Below are 18459 nucleotides of genomic sequence, written 5' to 3' on the forward strand. Positions count from 1 at the left end.
ATGGAATTCCCTTCCAAAAGAAGGTGCAGCTGGTTCTTCTATTCCAAATGTCATATAGTTAAAATGAATTTTTTTCTGGCTTGCAGTTTGTGGACTTTTTTTTTTTTTAACGATGCCTTTCGTGTTGGGCAATTAATGTTACAAAATATTTATTAATTTCAGATATTTATTTGTTTCTGCTGTCTGAAGTTGATGTTTTGAAGCATGTCACTCATTCACAATGGAGCTGTGATCTTGCACCTGCAGCTCCCTCTGAATTTCCAACCTTCATGAGCTCTCAAGCACCCTTACATATCAGTTGCTGCTTTTTGTGGTGACAGCATGTTACTAGAATATATCCTCTCGTTACTAGAATATAGCTGCAATAATGGGCCAAGTGCCAGAAAACCTGAGAAAGATGGGAAGGAGACACTTCTACCAATTTATCAGTGATCTAAGTGTGTGCATGGGAGAAAAGGAAGAATTCTTCAACTCAGAGTCAAATTTAATCTGGAGAAGAATTTTGGTGCCTTTAATGTTTGCCTCCTTTTTAAAGCTTACCATTATGAGTTATTGGCTTCTGGGTTCTAAGCCAAGTAATTGCAAAATTCCGTGAAATCTCTAATAATCACTTAATGATACTTAAATGGATAACTTATGAAAATGACAAACTGCTAGGGAGCCAGAAATGCATAAAATGGCTGTGATGAGGACAAAGAATGACAAAGATGGTGGTCCTTAATGTATTTTATTGCATTAATGTATCTTTACTATGCACTGTCCCTAGCTTTTCCTGCAATACTTTCTTCTTCAGTTGAGTCACTCTGCTTTTATGAATTCTCAAGTTGCAAACAGGGCAATATAAGGGGGGAAATTACCGTATATTTGGTGCAACAGAGGAGTTGGGAGTCTCTTTACGATTTCCACTCTCCTTTTCTCTCTTTTGCACAGGAACCAGGATTAGATTATAAAACCAATGAAATCGGATAAGTGATAATGGAGGACAGGGAGACAAGATGGACAGAAATAACTGTGTTAAATTTTGCCTTTCTTCAGTGATACTTCAGTGTGCTTGCCTGAGGAAGCTGATATTGAAGCTACCAGTAACATATACTTGTGCAGATCCATTTGCTCTGTTTTAACCTCACTTTATGAAGTTTTTCATTATTCCTCTGTTCCCACTAGCGTAATCCAACTTTTGTTTGTGCAGAAAATGTAAGACTTGCACTGGCCTCCAATTAGCTACTAAGCTAAGGTCAAGATGCTGGTCCTGGTTTCCGAAACCTTATACAGCTTGGGGCCAGGATGCCTAAAAGATTGTCTTACTTCTTACATACCCAACTGGTCATTGTGTTCTGCCCCCTAAACAACATTCTCTTAACAATAAAAAGAGGTAGATTTAACACTTCTGTGTATTTATGAGATGCTTCATACAAATATACGGAGAATAAATCCCATTCAGAAGGGGAAAGTGAGTGTAAATGTGATACCCTGCCAGGCAACATCAGGAAAGCGAAGTGCAGGATGAAAAGGAACAGGTAATAAGAAACTACACCTTTCCGGGTTTCCAATTTCAGTTTCATCCATATTACAGACATATTTAATTAAATGCTAACATAAGAGAAGACAGCCTGTGGCCGATAATACTGTTGAAAGTTTGACCATCTTATTACTCTGACTAGGTTTATCATTGTGGTTTTGCCTGTGGCACACAATTGGATCTAGAGATCAGGGGATCTGTAGATCCTTTAACAGTTCTGGCTATTTAATGAATGGCAATTGACTGGCAAGGGAACATATCAGATCAGTGCTCTACAATGTGTCTTTGTCTGTTTTGTTGGGAGAGCCAAAGAGTCCAAAAACAGAAAGGTTGAAGGCTATGCAAAATGCTCTTTGAGAATTCAGTACCTACTGCAAGACTTCCTGTCTGCCTATCTGTAAACAAAGCAAATATTAAGTAAGATGTGGAGTTTCCTTTTGGTAGCTGTTTGTTTCCTCTGCTAGCCCTTACAGACCTAGGCATTTACACATTTACAGGCTTCCTGATACACCATTAAAGGTATCCAACCAAGTGTACAATGTGAAGCTGTCTAGAATGGCTGTCTGAGTTCTGAAGTGCTCTGATTGTTGTTGCTTTGGTTAAAGCAGAAAAACACGGGGTTTTTAAGAAGCCAATTGAAGCTTTTAACTTCTTTAAAAAAGTAATCCATTGCTACACCTTAACAAAGAATCATCCATATTTCTTCAATGCTCTGCAGGTGACATTTTGAACAGCCTCACTTTGGACCTAGAGAAACATAGGAAAACATATATACCGTATTTTTTGCTCTATAAGACTCACTTTTTTCCTCCTAAAAAGTAAGGGGAAATGTGTGTGTGTCTTATGGAGCGAATGCAGGTTGCGCAGCTATCCCAGAAGCCAGAGCAGCAAGAGGGATTGCTGCTTTCACTGCGCTGCGATCCCTGTTGCTGTTCTGGCTTCTGAGATTCAGAATATTTTTTTTCTTTTTTCCTCCTCCAAAAACTAGGTGCGTCTTGTGATCTGGTGCGTCTTATAGAGCGAAAAATACGGTATATAGGGAAATGTAAGGTTGAGCTATATGGCACAGAACAGCATAGAAGCAAAGTAACGCAAGGCTTTCTGGAGGTCCCTGTCTTAGGTGTGTGTAACTGACATCATGCTTCAGCATTTAGAGAGGGGCAGATCCCCAGATCACCTCAGTTTGCCTCTTTATCCAACTCTCACACAGAGCCAATTCACACCCCTAGTAACTACTGAAAACGTTAACAAATCTGATTTAGGTTGAAATAAGGATAAGCTCAAGGACATCCATGTGCAGGACATGCAGCAATATTGCCACTCACTTGAACTTTCTTAAAAATTCAGAGATGTTCATATGATATAGTAAATGTTCTCTTATCCATTTTTGTAAAAGAGAAAAAGGAAAAATGTGCACCTCTACTCAGCAAAAAGAGAGTGAGATATCACAGTACTCCATATCAGATTGAAAAGGAAGAAAAGAAATAGCTCAACAAAAGCAGCCAATAGTCAAAACAAAAAAATTTTTTTCCTTCCAGTAGCACCTTAAAGACCAACTAAGTTAGTTCTTGGTATGAGCTTTCGTGTGCATGCACACTTCTTCAGATACACTGAAACAGAAGTTGCCAGATCCTTCTATATAGTGAGAAGGTGGGGAGGGGTATTACTCAGAAGGGTGGTGGGAATGGGTGATTGGCAGATAGCTGTGATGAGCCTGTTGAATTGTGTGAATTGGCTCTGTGTGAGAGTTGGATAAAGAGGCAAACTGAGGTGATCTGGGGATCTGCCCCTCTCTAAATGCTGAAGCATGATGTCAGTTACACACACCTAAGACAGGGACCTCCAGAAAGCCTTGCGTTACTTTGCTTCTATGCTGTTCTGTGCCATATAGCTCAACCTTACATTTCCCTATCTGTAACTAAAAGCAGCCAATGTTATATTCTTCACATTGTTTTAAAATTTTCCTGAAATAGCTTGCAGTGTAGAACTCATTCTTTTAATCTCTTCCATATTTTTTATTTTATTTTTTTAATGGGGTGGTTTTGAAGTGATGTTAGTTTCTCATGTCCTGTTATAGCTCATTCACACATGCAACCCGCCACCTGATGCTGCAGAATAATGTCTCTCTGTGCTTGAACACTCATGCTTGGAACCAGAATAGCGTGAATGGAACCCTGCCCAGCTAATGTGAGCTTCCGAATTGCCACTTGATGGTTGCAGCCTTTATACTGGACTACAGAGTGTGCAATCCAAAGCAGAGGCATTCATTTTTCCATGAAGGGTACACGTCTCAACACACATTGATGTATTCTACAACAGGTGTAGTATATGGAAACAGATAAGCATAGGGAGTGATTATATGTTGTAGCGTCCCCATGTCTATCTGAGTGGCCTATGTACTTTGTGCAATCACTAATAATAGTCTTGAAACAAGAAAGTTTGTATCACCCATTGGTATTACTAAGGAACATAAATATATTAAAGTTTTTTTTTTTTTTGATATATATTGTTTTATCAGTTCTTGGCAATGCTGAACTCCATCCACTTAACCCCCTACATCCCTTCCACCAAAATAAAAATAAAAATCAGAGGGTTTAAACAATGTTGAATGTGGTGCACAGGGCTGCAGTGGAACAGGATAACAGAAGGATCTGCAGAACATTGGGCCAGGGCACCCTGTGCAAGTGACCTTTCAGGGACACAGAGTGATGAAGTACTTAAACTACTTAAACAAGTCAGTGTCACACCCGGACTGTACCCTTAAAACTGTACCGGTTGCAGGAGTGTATTAACAACATGCTTCTCAAATTTCATACTAATTAATAATGAATGCTGGCTGAGATTCAAGAAGCAGAAAATACCCCTGACTTCACTGTCAAATTAAATGCTGCTGTTAGTTGCAACAGCTGGGAGATTCAGTCTGCTCAATTCATAATTATAAGACTCTGACAAAATACTTTGTATCTGAAACCATGTCTCCAAGGAAATAGCACAAAGAGTGTAAAGAACAAGAACTTTACATAATGATAACAGAAGCCTGGAGCTATATATGCCCCCATGTACGGGATCACCTGTCAATATCAGGCTGGAATTCTATCAAAAGCCATGCAATTCTATTAGCGCTTCCATTGATGGTCGTCTCTGTGGATGATGCACTTGTTTTTCCACTTCTCTTTGGATGATTGACTTTGCACCAAGATTCCACTGAGAAAAAAATTGTTATGATTTATTTATTGCAGACACATAAACGTGGAAAGAACTGTCAACTGAATATGAAATATAAGAGCCAAGTCACAAGATGTTATCCTCCAAGCTGTCTCTCACCTTAATAAGTATGTGCCATAAGTCAGAGTATACAAATTAAATGTTTCTATTATACAAGTCGCAAGTAATTACTATTCAACTAAGCAGTAGAAAAATAAACACTAAATATTTGTAAATGAGTTTCTTGCTTCGGAAGAGGAACTCGATTTACAGCTATACACATTATCAACAGAAAGCACCACAAAATGCCCCAAAGCATTCCTAAAACTGCTGTGGTATATTATTTATACAACAGTGCAAAGTCAATTAAATAGGATGGACTTTTTTGCTAGTGGTAACCAGGAATAATACCTGATTCAATATTATATTTATTTATCTGAAGGAGGATTTTACTTACTGATTTTGCTAGCATGGCTTTTGGTGCATATATATATATATATATATATATATATATATATATATACCCACTCCCATTCTTCAGTATCAAGCAGGCTATGCATGCAAACCTTCAAATATACTATAGAACATCCCATTGCATGCCATGGCCCTGTGACTTCATTGCAATGAAATAACCAGACAGGACAAAGAATATATACATTGTGTCAATTAGGCCACAACTGTGTTGGTTACAAATGTGAAAGGTTTGGCACTGCACAGTAGCCTGCCTGCGATTGGCCAATGTGGAGGCAGGCTACAATCGGGAGTCCTGGCCAGGACCAAGCCACAACACTAAGCTAATGTTTCGGCTCAGCATGCCTGAACCGGGGATAGGGTTCTCTAGCTTAAACAGGGTTGCTAGTGAAGCTTTATCCCATGGCTACAGCTCATGGTTGAGGAAAAGAGACCTTAACTTTGATCCCGTGTTTGGAGGACATGCTGAGCCAAACCTGACAGCTGTCATCCAGGATGCTGGTAAGCCATACTCTGGCTTGCCATGGCATGTGATCAGGAGGATGGTGCAAGGTAGGTGGAAGTAGCTCATGGTTTAAAGCCAGTTTAAGAACCTCACTTCTTATGAAACTTGTAGCCCTCTCTGCAGTTGTCAGATGGGCAGCCCAGGGTTTCCGGCACACGTGAGAGTTAACAATAGAATTTCCTTCTTGGGAATTGTTAGGTATCATCCATCATACAAACAGGGACATGATAGAAATACTCCTGAATTAAGTTTCCTGACAATATTTGCATGATGAAACAAATACACATTGCTGCATTGGAAAAAGAAAAAAATAAATGGTATTTTGGTTGCTCTCAAATCCCCTGTATCATATAACTGGGGCCTTATTTGGAAGAACATTAATCTTTCAAGGTGCTTTAATACTTGAAGAATATGTCCTGGGGTTTTTTGGTATTAAGTGTCTTGTATCTGGTTTTATCCATATGAAAACTGCAAACCAACTGAAGACCTTGGTATTATCCTGATGTTATTACTCAATATGACATCTATATGCTTTGGTCTCTTGAGCACTGTAAAAGGTAGTTTTATGGCCAATTTTGTTGCCCAATAAATCAAGATGTGACTGACTAACCCTTCCAAAGCTTTTTTTTCTTGGTCAGTCTGGGTATTCCAGGACACAGTATATGTGTGTACACTAAAATATAATCTCCCACAATATATGATGGATTTATTTAGGCCCAGGGCTTTTCTTGGATCTCCAGTTTGCCACATATATTGATTTACAGGCTTTAAAACTTTAGACTCAGGCTGATACTATTTTCTTAAATATTCGTTTGCAAAGAGAGAAAATATATTTAGCAATAGGACATAAAACAGTTTTGTTCATAACCAAAGAGTAAATCCTCTGAAAGGTAGCAGGTGGCTATATATCATTTTAACTGAGAAATAATTTCTTTTCTGGTGCAGAATCTAGTTTTGATAAATCCAGTTTTGTTAACAAACTACTTTATTTGCCCACATAATATATTGTAAATATATATTTCATAGCATTTGCCATTAAGGTGCCACGTGCTTGAGAAGTCATCAGTTCAAACAATTCTGTATAGACTGCAACACCTTGATTTCAAACTCTTCTAGCTTGGCCTTGGCTACTGAAATATCTTCTTGAGTGTTTCATTCTCCTTTAAGCATGGGTTTCCCCACAACCTATATCCTTGAGAGTATTCCCAAAGGAGAACGTGACTGGAAGTGTTAATAATTGTATTAAGAACTTTTGGAATTCACACTACCTAGATGGTTCTTCACAGTTCACCCTAACTGTACACATTTCCTCTTTTTAACGTGAGCGGTAGCTGTGATTTATATTCTTAATTCAGAATACAGTACTTTTAAATACTGCTACCTGCCCCAAGCCTTTGAGTGGGATGCTCTTGTCCATAATCCAAAGATACAGTATTTAGAACAGTTCTGTATATGCCTTTTCTCTCTTCATTCTTTATAAAATACTAGCATGTGACTAGATAAAATAAAAAGGTGATGCATTTTAATATTTTAAGCATGTACATAAAAACATATATCATTAGTAGCTCCTAAATGGGCATGATTGTTAAGACCACACGTGTTGCATGGTTTCATATCAATCTTTATTTGGATAGTCTCAACCAATAGCTGGATCCTTTCCGCAAAATGCACCCAAAGTTAAGCAATTTCAAATGCCATTTCAAATATAATTTTAGAATTATCTTTACTGGGAAAAACTTTACAGCCCACTAACCTATTGAATTCAATAAGCCTTGAACATACTAAAGTTTGCCTGGATCAAACTTTTTTTATTCAAACGATTGTAATCTTAGTTTATTATTTTCTTAAAAGAACAGAAAAGAGGGATTTGTTTTAATAGTTTGTTTATTCAAACCTGACAATGATAAAGTGATACCCCCCCCAATCTTTGATCAATGTTTTGATCAAATGTCATATGACGGTTTATTTTCTGAAAATGGGTTTTAGCTTCAAGGCTCATATGAATACAAAATCAAATGAAGGGTCCACATAGTCCAATATCCAGATTCCAACAACAGCTCCCCAGGTGCCCAACTAAAATGCAGTGGAAGCTGCCTGCCATATTGCGAATGAGATGGCTGTCTCCAATATTGCTGGAAAACATGATTGTGCCTTCCTATTCTAGTACTGGGACTCCTGGGAGGTGAACAACAAGGTTATTGTGTAATGGCTTAGGTGCTGCCATCTGCCCATCCCACGTAATGAGGTGGCATTTTTTTATTATTATTGAATGAAAAGAATGTATATATCATATTTCATTTTGAAAAGAAATGCAAACGCTGTTACCTATGCTGGCACAAGCATTTCCTCATGTGGCCTGTTGTAAACACTGGGCTGCTGATTTGAACTTACAGCAAGCCCTACACCGGGAAGGAACTGGCTGCACTGTTCTAAATTGGGAACTCTCTAGTGCAGCCAATCCTTTGCAAGGCTTGTTCTCATCAATGCTTGCTGTCGATCAGTTTATCAGCACCGACAGCAAGCCTCGCTTGATAAGGAGCAATTGCATACCTGTCAATGGCTTTGAAAAGGAGGAGGAGGATATCCTGGGGGGTTTTTTCCGCCAGAGTACGGCGACTACTTGTTCTCACGAAGTTTTGTGCCAAGATCTCACCCCAAAAAAGTGTTTTTGGGTTCTCCATATTTTTGGGCACCATGTCTGAAAAACCACTTTCCCCAGATCTGTGATCTTGCATGGGATTTCGAACCTGGAAAATGGTGTCTTGGATTTGGATCATGTCACATTGGAGGGAATGCAATTGGGAGTGCACCTTTAATGCTCCTTAGTGTTGCTTTCTAGCTATGCCCCACATCTGTTATCACATATAATATCATGTGAGGGGCTAGTGAGCATGTTCTGGAGAGAATGGCCTTGAGTATCAAATTAGGACCCCTCCCGGGTCTAATCTGTCCCTTGGGCCAGACGTTTCCCTCCTCTGATCTATTGGAAGATATATCAACTTATGCTACCTAGTCCAGAATGAATACACAACAGATCATTTGGATATGTGTGTTACACCACCCTCAATTAATTATTATAAAGGAAAGACCTTTGCCGCTGCCTCTTGGAATACATGATTAAATGTTCTTAAAAATACTTCAGTGCTATATGAAACAAACCTAAATTATTTCCTGATGACTCATTTAGTTTGCTCCAGTAGCTTGACAAGTTCGACATAAATTGTTCTGATCCCTCAGGCTGAAATAATTTTCTTGGATTTTTAAATGTTTTCATCGTATATTAATGCTACTAGAGCTATCGGTTTTATTAACACAATGAAAACATAAATAGACAGTTGTGGCAGTTTTAAATAGCCAAGACTCTCTGATGGATAGGGGCTCAGAGTGCCTTGGATGGATTTGTCAGAACAATATAATTTTAATTCCAAGAGGCTAAAAAGAAAAGAAAAAGCCACCTTTGCGACGAACTTTGTGTAATGTGAATCACTATGAAGTTACCTTATACTGAGTCAAGCAACTGGTCCACTTAGCTCAATACTGTGTATCATGGCTGACAGATGCTCTGAAGGGTTTCAGACATGCTCTAGTTGAAGAAGACAAAACTAGAAGGTGGGGCAAAACTGGAACAAAGTCAAGAGGACTTCCTGATAGGTGCCAGGAAACTGCTTCTCTCTCCCTCTCTTTTGCCCTTGCTGCCTCTTTAACTGTCAGGGTGGCAGAACTCTTTGATGCCAGTAGCTGACAGCCACCCTTTTCTTCCCAGAGTGCCCCAGGTGTTGTATTGCTCCAAAGAATTGGTGGGAACAGTCTGGCCATTGCCTAATCTGTCCCATCAGCCCTCCTCATTTGGCCCTCCAGGCTGTTTTAGGCAAGCCATGGAGGTGGGAAATGACCATTTCTCACATTAGAACACAACATAATTCTGGGACATTTGGGGAAACAAAAAAGATAAGTTCACCCCTTCAAAAAAATCTTCCCCAGTCATCAAAATGCCCACCTCTTGGCATATAGTAACAGGGAAGCCAACAGCTGACATCTTAGCTTTGCTCTAATTTTAATCTTTGCTTCAAAACTAGTAAGAGTCTGTGTTATTGCTGCTCACAGGCATTTGGGAAGGAAACTAATTCCGCCCCCTCCCCCTGAGAAAGTAGAGGAAAAACTAAAACTAAAATAAAATACCTATTCCATATTTAAGATGCATATTACTCAAGATTTCCCAAACCATTTGAACTACCATCTGAACTGCTGATGTCTTCTTTCAGATGAGAATGTGATCAGTTAAATAATGAAACTGTCTACCGGATAAAACTGCAAAGATCAAAACAATGTTACAACAATTCTTAGAAGTGCAGCAAAGGACAGCTAAATTTATTCCGAGTGGACTGTCACAATAAAATATTAACTGATTAGCCTCTGGCACAGAAGAAAAAATTAAGATCAAATGGAAATCTCATTGATGTAAACTAAATCCTAAAAGAGAAGGGTGAAAAAAATAACATCAGCCATGTCTGACTAGAAAACAAGAGGCTATTTATGTCTTGAAATGAAGTAGCCTACACAATAAATTGCAGGTTTGCTTATTTTCAGACTGATTCACTGTTTGGGAAGAAGGGTCTTGGACAAGGTGCTCTCATTGGGTCTTCTCTGGAGTGAGTCTATAGCCATTCCAGTTGCTACCGCCTACTTGCTTATCTTGAAAGCAAACAGGCTGGTGAACAAGAGAAGAGGTGGTAGAAAGGAGCAGAAGTGCAGAAGTCATTATCTCTGTGAAAGGAAGAAAACAGGGAAACAAGCGCTCGGCAGCCAGAGCTGGCTAGAAGATAGGCAGGTGAAAATGGTGACAAGTATCTAAACTTACTTGTTCATTGAAATGACAAATGCCCCCCCCCCAAAAAAAATGTTAAATTAAGTTTATGCAAATTTGTTGAATAAGGGACATGGGTGATGCTGGGGTCTAAACCACAGAGCCGAGGGTTTACCGATCAGAAGGTTGGTGGTTCGAATCCCTGTGATGGAGTGAGCTCCCGTTGCTCGGTACCAGCTCCTGCCCACCTAGCAGTTCGAAAGCCCGTCAAAGTGCAAGTAGATAAATAGTTACCGCTCCAGCGGGAAAGTAAACGGCGTTTCCGTGCCCTGCTCTGGTTCGCCAGAAGCGGCTTAGTCATGCTGGCCACATGACCCGGAAGCTGTATGCCTGCTCCTTTGGCCAATAAAGCGAGATAAGTGCCGCAACCCCAGAGTCGGTGATGACTGGACCTAATGGTCAGGGGTCCCTTTATCTTTAAGCAAAACATGTGCTTGCCACACACCTAAAATGTCAACTTTTGAGCTTCAGTGTCAGGAAACAGGTAAAATCCATGTTGCCAGGTATTAATGCAACATTTGCCAAAGTGGCTGAAATAGCAACAGTTAAGGCTATCAGCTGTTAAAACAAAAAACGAACCATGGTTGTTGCTTTAAAAAGCAAAACCACCAAATACCTAAGAAAACCTAGGCTTTCAAATCACATTATTTCATTGCTATTTATTTCTGGTGTGTTGCTAATGCTTAGCTTAGCAATAAAGATTGAATCCTGTACAGTTATAATAGTCTATAAAACATCTTAAGGAAGAAGCAAAGGGCCTGTACCTTATCCTTAACTGGATCATACAACTTTTCAAGCTTTTCAGATGAGAGTTCTTAAACAGTTAGAAATCATCTTTCAAGGACAACCATTCTCCTGTTTGATTTTTTTGTCTCTGTGTAATATCTTGAGTAAACTCAATGTAACATGATACAACATTATCAGTAGTAAGACAGATAGGGCAAATCTTAAGAAGTAACTGACTCAGCTTTCCAATGAAAACATGTCAGAGGAACTGATATTTGTTTCCTTGAAAAATCGAAACCGCACAGCACTTTCAAATATATGGTTGCAATGCTGTCACCGTACACAATAAACTGGGTGGACAACTCCATCCCATGGAAATATATCATTTTAGGATTTTGAAGAGTTATTTTTGCAAGGCTGAAATGTAGAAGCACTCCTGAATTCCATAATTTGGGGTGGGAGGGGAGGTGTTGTGTGTTTTCAAAGATAGCTACTTACTGGGTGTACTGCCTGAACCAATGTAAGGAAGCAATTTATGGAAGCATATATATTTGTACCTGTGAAATGTACTGAAAAATGAAGCGGGAAATTCTTTGAGAGAGTGAGCACAGCAAAAATTGATTCTCACACTACTTTCTTTCAAATAAGTTGAAAAATGTGCAGATCTGTAGACTGACAGCTGTTTAATTTCAAGGCACGCTTGAGCAAAACCTTCCAGAAGCTGATCCAGGCAATTGTGTCCAAGACCATATTCACATTAACAGATGTGTATTTAATTGACTAGGTAGAAACTACTTAATAATGATATTTTCATAGTGAGGTTTAAATTGTCTTTTGAACCTCTCTTGCATCATTGATTTGAATGTACAATGTTAATACATAAGAGAAAGCAAGGAAGTGGACAATTACAATGAAAATTACCTCTATGGCCAATTGATGTAAGTTTTAGGAATGCTGCAAGAAACTTTGGGTTTGCTTTTACAGGCTACTCTGTTCAATACTCTGTGGATACACTGAACAGTCTTGATAAACTGCCGCCATAGTGTCTATTCTGCTACCTCCTTCCCTTGCAGAGGAATCTGCCACTAACCTGTGGTGGCGGGGAAGGCCATGAAGACTCCCTATTTGATAATCCATCCCTGTAAGGAAGGCCTAGGACCACAAGCCCAAACCTCTCCCAGCATAAATTGTGATGAATACAATCATTTTTCATTATGGAACTTTGAGTCTCCATTCCCAATGGGAATGACCCTGCCACTGTCATGCCCATGAATAATAATAAAATAATAATAATAATAATAATAATAATTTATTATTTATACCCCACCCATCTGGCTGAGTTTCCCCACCCACTCTGGGTGGCTTCCAGTCGAGTGTTAAAAACAATACAGCATTAAATATTAAAAACTTCCCTAAACAGGGCTGCCTTCAGATGTTTTTTAAAGCTAAGATAGCTGCTTATTTCCTTCACATCTGCTGGGAGGGCGTTCCACAGGACGGGTACCACTACCAAGAAGGCCCTCTGTCTGGTTCCCTGTAACCTCACTTCTTGCAATGAGGGAACCGCAAGAAGGCCCTTGGCGCTGGATCTCAGTGTCCGGGCTGAATGATGGGGGTGGAGACGCTCCTTCAGGTATACAGGACAGAGGCCGTTTAGGGCTTTAAAGGTCAGCAATAACACTTTGAATTGTGCTTGGAAACATACTGGGAACAATGCAGATCTCTCAAGACCAGTGTTATGTGGTCCTGGCGGCCACTCCCAGTCACCAGTCTAGCTGCCGCATTCTGGATTAGTTGCAGTTTCCAGGTCACCTTCAAAGGTAGCCCCATGTAGAGTGCACTGCAGTAGTCCAAGCGGGAGATGAACACTTGCTTCCCTGGTCAAGTGTGCCGCAGCCACTTACTGTATACTCATCAACTGCCCCAAATTGTGTAGGACACCCCAGAATTACAAAAGCCAACCTGGTTTCTGATTGGATCCCGGGATGTGCTGTTCTGGCTCCCACAAGAGTGCAGCCTTAAAAGACACCCATTTTGGGTGGCTGTGCTCTCTTGTGAGTCACCTAGTTTCCGTGGGAGCATAGCACCAAAAGATGTGAATCCTGATTTTCCTCTTTAGCATGTTGGAGAGTGTTGTTACTGCCTGTGGAATCTATAGCTCTGTGCCACAGAGATTGACTTTACAGGTCATGCCTATCTGAGATTATAATTAAAAAGGTAAAGGACCCCTGACCATTAGGTCCAGTCGTGACTGGCTCTGGGGTTGCGGCGCTCATCTCACTTTATTGGCCGAGGGAGCCGGCGTTTGTCCACAGACAGCTTCCAGGTCATGTGGCCAGCATGACTAAGCCGCTTCTGGCGAACCAGAGCAGCACACGGAAACGCCGTTTACCTTCCCGTTGGAGCGGTCCCTATTTATCTACTTGCACTTTGTGCTTTCGAACTGCTAGGTTGGCATGAGCTGGGACCGAGCAACAGGAGCTCACTCCGTCGCGGGGATTCAAACCGCCAACCTTCTGATCGGCAAGTCCTAGGCTCTGTGGCTTAACCCACAGTGCCACCCGTGTCCCGAGATTATAATTAAGGATCAACAAATCCTTTGGAACAAGCATGGGTTACGGCACAGGGTACTACAGGGCAGGAAAAACAGAGGAATTCAGTGGGGTATGTTGTGCAAGTGGATGTACTTTTCTGGTTTTGCAACACATATCTGTATCCAATGGATGTGTCACTCCCAGGAATGCTGATTAGGGATGTAAGAAAACATTGCTTCCCATTCCATCCGATATTTGTTTCATGCAGCGTGGTTTCCTTTCCATAGCAGTTCATCCTCCACCAAAAGCTTTATTTGTCTCAATGTGCACAGTGGCAGTGGCAAAATTATGTAAGTTACATAATTATGTAGGTTACATAATTTGCATAATTAACGCCAATCATATGCACTGGATTTTTCTGACATCCAGTGAAGCAGCAATTTCTGCTCTCATTTTTACCAGTATTCTCCAAAATCCTGACTGCTGGTACTAATTTATTGCCTGATACCAATAAAACCCTGTTTGGGAAGATTCACTACTGATTTTATGGGTAGTTTATTGGCCTAAAATTTGTGATTCTGTGTTGAAATTTTCAGGTGTGAAATTTAACTTAAGCTGTATGGAAGTATTTCTCTTTCAAAAATCGCTAACAAGGCTTCTTGTTTTTAAATAAAATGCAACAAGAAGGAGAAAAGTTATTAGTAACACGTTGGTAGGATCCCGTCCGCAACTGGAGGTACCACTGTAATGTATTTGTTAATACTAAAGGTGTCATGACTCTAACACTGGGCAGAGGCGGGGGAATCAATAGGGGTTTCAGATATAACACCCCCAGCCCAGCAAACTATGGTTTGTTGAAGCAGGAGAGAGAAGAGGGAAGCACCACAGCCAGTGGAGTAACAAAAACAGAGGCTAGTCACACAAACAGTGCCAGAAATAAGGAATAAGGAATGTTAATAAACATGTCAATTGCCCAATAAAGTGCAGATGAAATCTTCCTTGGGGGCACAAGAATATTATTTTGTTTGAAAACCTGCTGAAGTACAACCGACAGCTTGGCTTGCTGCTGGAATCTGACCTCAGAAGCACTGCTAATGTAAAATCATGTGCTTTTTCTGATTCTGTTTCACAAGCAAGCGTGACTGTTTTAGTTCCATTGGGAGTTCCTTCTGTCCCCTTTCCCTTTCCATCATCATCATCTCATTCTGCTCTATCTTGTAGGTCTTCTGCAACCCATAGGAACCACAGAAGGTAGTGCGAACCTGCTCAAATTTAATCAAGAAAACTTCAGAAAATATCCAGATATTCTGTGCATGGGATTGTACTTCAGCTGCAACATAGCAATCTACTATTTGCATCATTTCAGCTAAAGCCAATCTACAGGACCAGGTTGTTAGATACAGTGCAGGAACAGGCAGGCATTCAAACTTCTTTTGTTCCGCTTGAACAAGCACAAGATTAAAACATTTTCTCAAACTGCTTGAAGCTTTGTCTAAGTACTGCTTTCCACACAGGCAGGTCACCTTATAAATTACATTGGCACTTTTAGAGCACTGCCGAAACCTGGTGTTAAATTGGCACCCAGTGATGGAGCTCCTAAAACATTTTTCTGTTAAAGTGACAAAAACAGAACTCCCATTATATATCATGGCATTGATCAAACAAACTGCCAGTATTAAGAACACTCTTCCTGACTTTAAGATGTTAAAAGTTCAACGGAGCTATGTTGACTCCTGACGAAGTAAACCCATGTAACAAAATGCTGGGATGAATTTTAAACAAGGGGTACTGGCAGCTAGCTACTATCTGCTTTTGAAGAGTGACAACACTGATCATTGTTACAGATATTTATGATACAGGTTTACTTTGGTGTTAATATTTGAAGGTCACTCATTTAGTATCACTAAGTATATAGATATAATAAGAATTCACTTGCCCACGCAACTGCATTATGTGACCCATGAGAGCGGCAAAATAACCAGACAGTACAACGGTGATGGGATAAAATCAAGCCAAATCTTTACTGACAGCAGCAGGTGGGGCAAGGGTTGGAATGGCATTGGGTCCCAAAATCACTTCAGCATTCCACAAACCCCATGTTGATGGAATGGGTCCGCTGGGTTTGGATCGCTCCAAACCTGAATGGCAGGAGTTGGCCAGTGTCGAACCGTGCTGTGGTGCAAGTCAAGAAAGCAAGGTCTCACTGGGGGACCAGGGTGCAGATTCCAACTAAGCAGATACCAAACCCATGCTTGGGTTTCTCAATCCTCCCCTCAGGCCCCTTATGGCGGCCCCCTATACTATGTTGATCCTGCCATTTCCACCCTCATACAATGTTCTTTCACCTAACAAAGGAAAACCATAATTTTACTGAGAGAAAGGTGGGGGGAAAAACCCCAACCAAGTGCCAATCAGGCTGAGAGAGAAAAAGTCTTTTCTGGCCCTGTCACCCAGCGACCCAAAATTGCTCATTGAAGGCTCTAACCTGATAAGCTCTCAAAGCAAAATGGCTGTGAGCTCCAAGGAAAGCAGCCTTATATAGGCTTTCCCCTACTCTTTGCAGCAACGGCTCATGGGACAGCTTTTTCCCATGAGTCCATCACACAGAGAAGATAACTGGGCAAAACCTTGGTCCATTGCGTTTTTCTATTTCTCCTGCCATCCACCATCAGTTTAGGAAGGGGCCAAACCTGTCACTCACCCCACATTCCTCCGAAGCAAATAATGGCCACTGGAGAGGTTGAAATGAACACTCCTTCCCTTCCTGAAATGTTTGTTGCAATTGTGCTTAATTCAACCTGCTTTGGTGTGTCATGCACTGGCGGAAGAAGAGGAGTGCGGGGGGAGTGCACCGCCCCCAGCAGTGCGATCCCGGCAGGGTGCCATTGCGGCTGCCCCCCGCCCCCACGATGCGTGCCAGCCCTGCCCCCACCTGCTTTCCACCCCCCATGCCGGAGCATGAAGCTCCGCCACTGGTGCCATGTGTGTCTGCATGTAGGTGTGCGTGCATGTGCACAAGTACACAAATGAATGAATGCACACACATAGGGAAGCACTGGATATGCACTGTGGATAGCTCACTCAGTACAGCGTGAGACTCTTAATCTCTGGGTCCTGGGTTCAAGCCCTGCGTTGGGCAAAAGATTCCTGCATTGTAGAGGGTTGGACTAAATTACGCTCTGCAACACTATGTCCCCTATAGGAATGAATGGCAACTATTCACTTGTGTGAAAGAAAGCCAAATATGTATTTGGAGCACCATTAAGTTAGGGGCCAAGCCTTCTGCGTCCTCTCACAGTTAATCCATTTAATTTGTCCCAAAAGAAATTCAGCAAAATACATAAATACTCCAACCAGGGCTTGCTCTGGCTTTTTGGCCACCTCAGGGTGCAGTGAAATGTTGGGAGTGTGGGATGAACTGGTGGAAATGGTCTCTAGATAAACTATAACTATTACTTGCCAACTTGGTGGGTAAAACATCTAGCACAGATCAGCTATGAAGGATAGAGTTGTTGTTTCAAATGATAGTCAGCAGCTATTAAAAGCAAGATAATCTGACAGCCACCCGATCGTCATCCTTTAGTAAAGCTTTGACTTAAGTTAAGTGTAACAGCAGGAAGTAACTTATGACGTAGACCTGCATCTTACCAGTAGAGTAAGGCTCTCAAGTGTGCAATATTAAGCAGAACTTATCAATACGCATTCAAGTGGTCTAGACGTAATAAATTGCCCTCTAAAATGTAATTTAGGCAAATAAGAAAAGTTCCTGTGCAAATTCCCAGCAACTGAGCACACTTGTCAGTTGTGCCTATAGGATTTCCAGATTGCCCTCCGGCAGCCTTCTTAACAACAAACAAAACATTCCTTTTTCTAACATGTGACATTTTTCTTCCAAAAATGTACAAAACAGATTTTATGTGCAACTAAAAAGCTCGTTTTAAAATATAAGCTAGGGCTACAATGCATAATTGTCTCTTTCATATATATATATATATATATATATATATATATATATATATAATAATTCATATGCATTGCTTAAAACCATAACAATCCCAATATAAAACAATAAAACAGAGGGATAGACACAATGCAGCAAATAGCATGAAAAACAAAGCTTAAATAAATAAACGAAGCATAAATAAAAACAAACTAATTAAAACCTGGTAGCTGACCCTTCAAATGTCATAATTAGTTCTACCAGTCATTTAACTAGATTTAAATTTCCATCATACTGGTTTCTAGCTGTAGTTTTGTAGGTAACTGCTGTCCATAATTAAATATACAAAAATAAAATTGAGGAAATAGAGACAATCAATTCTGTGATATTTCACATTTGCAATGTAAACTTTGGCTTGTGCCCCAGTATACTGGGGCTCCCACTTATGGAGTGTTATGTTCTGGACCCCTAAACGCATAAAGTGGGGAGCACCCTGTAAAAATCATGTAAAGTGGGAACACCCTGTAAATTCCCCTTAAACACCCTCTCTGCCGCTCTCTCTTCAATCCATGCAAAAAATACTGTCTCCAAAAATATGTAAGTGTGGGGATGCCTGTATTAATATCCTTACAGGAAACCTATTTTCTGACCTATTGACCAGTGGTAGAAACTTAGACTGTATGGTATCTTTGCTAA

General features: G+C 40.5%; 1 protein-coding gene across 19 annotated transcripts in view; it reads right to left on the reverse strand.

Moving 5' to 3' along the window:
* Nucleotides 1–18459, reverse strand: part of PCDH15 (protocadherin related 15) — a 633377-nt gene that overhangs the window by 432811 nt on the left and 182107 nt on the right. Inside the window, exon 1 of one of the 19 annotated variants that reach the window (XM_083614049.1) lies at nt 4591–4691. The exons of 17 other annotated variants lie outside the window; for them this stretch is intronic. The gene's annotated coding sequence lies outside the window, so the exon portion shown is untranslated. Of the gene's footprint in view, nt 1–4590; nt 4692–18459 lie in introns of those variants that run through there. One more of the 19 variants, XM_083614059.1, reaches the window with a different exon arrangement.

This window comes from Podarcis filfolensis (genome assembly GCF_964270895.1).
Source record: "Podarcis filfolensis genome assembly, chromosome: 5".
Taxonomy (NCBI): Eukaryota; Metazoa; Chordata; class Lepidosauria; order Squamata; family Lacertidae; genus Podarcis; species Podarcis filfolensis.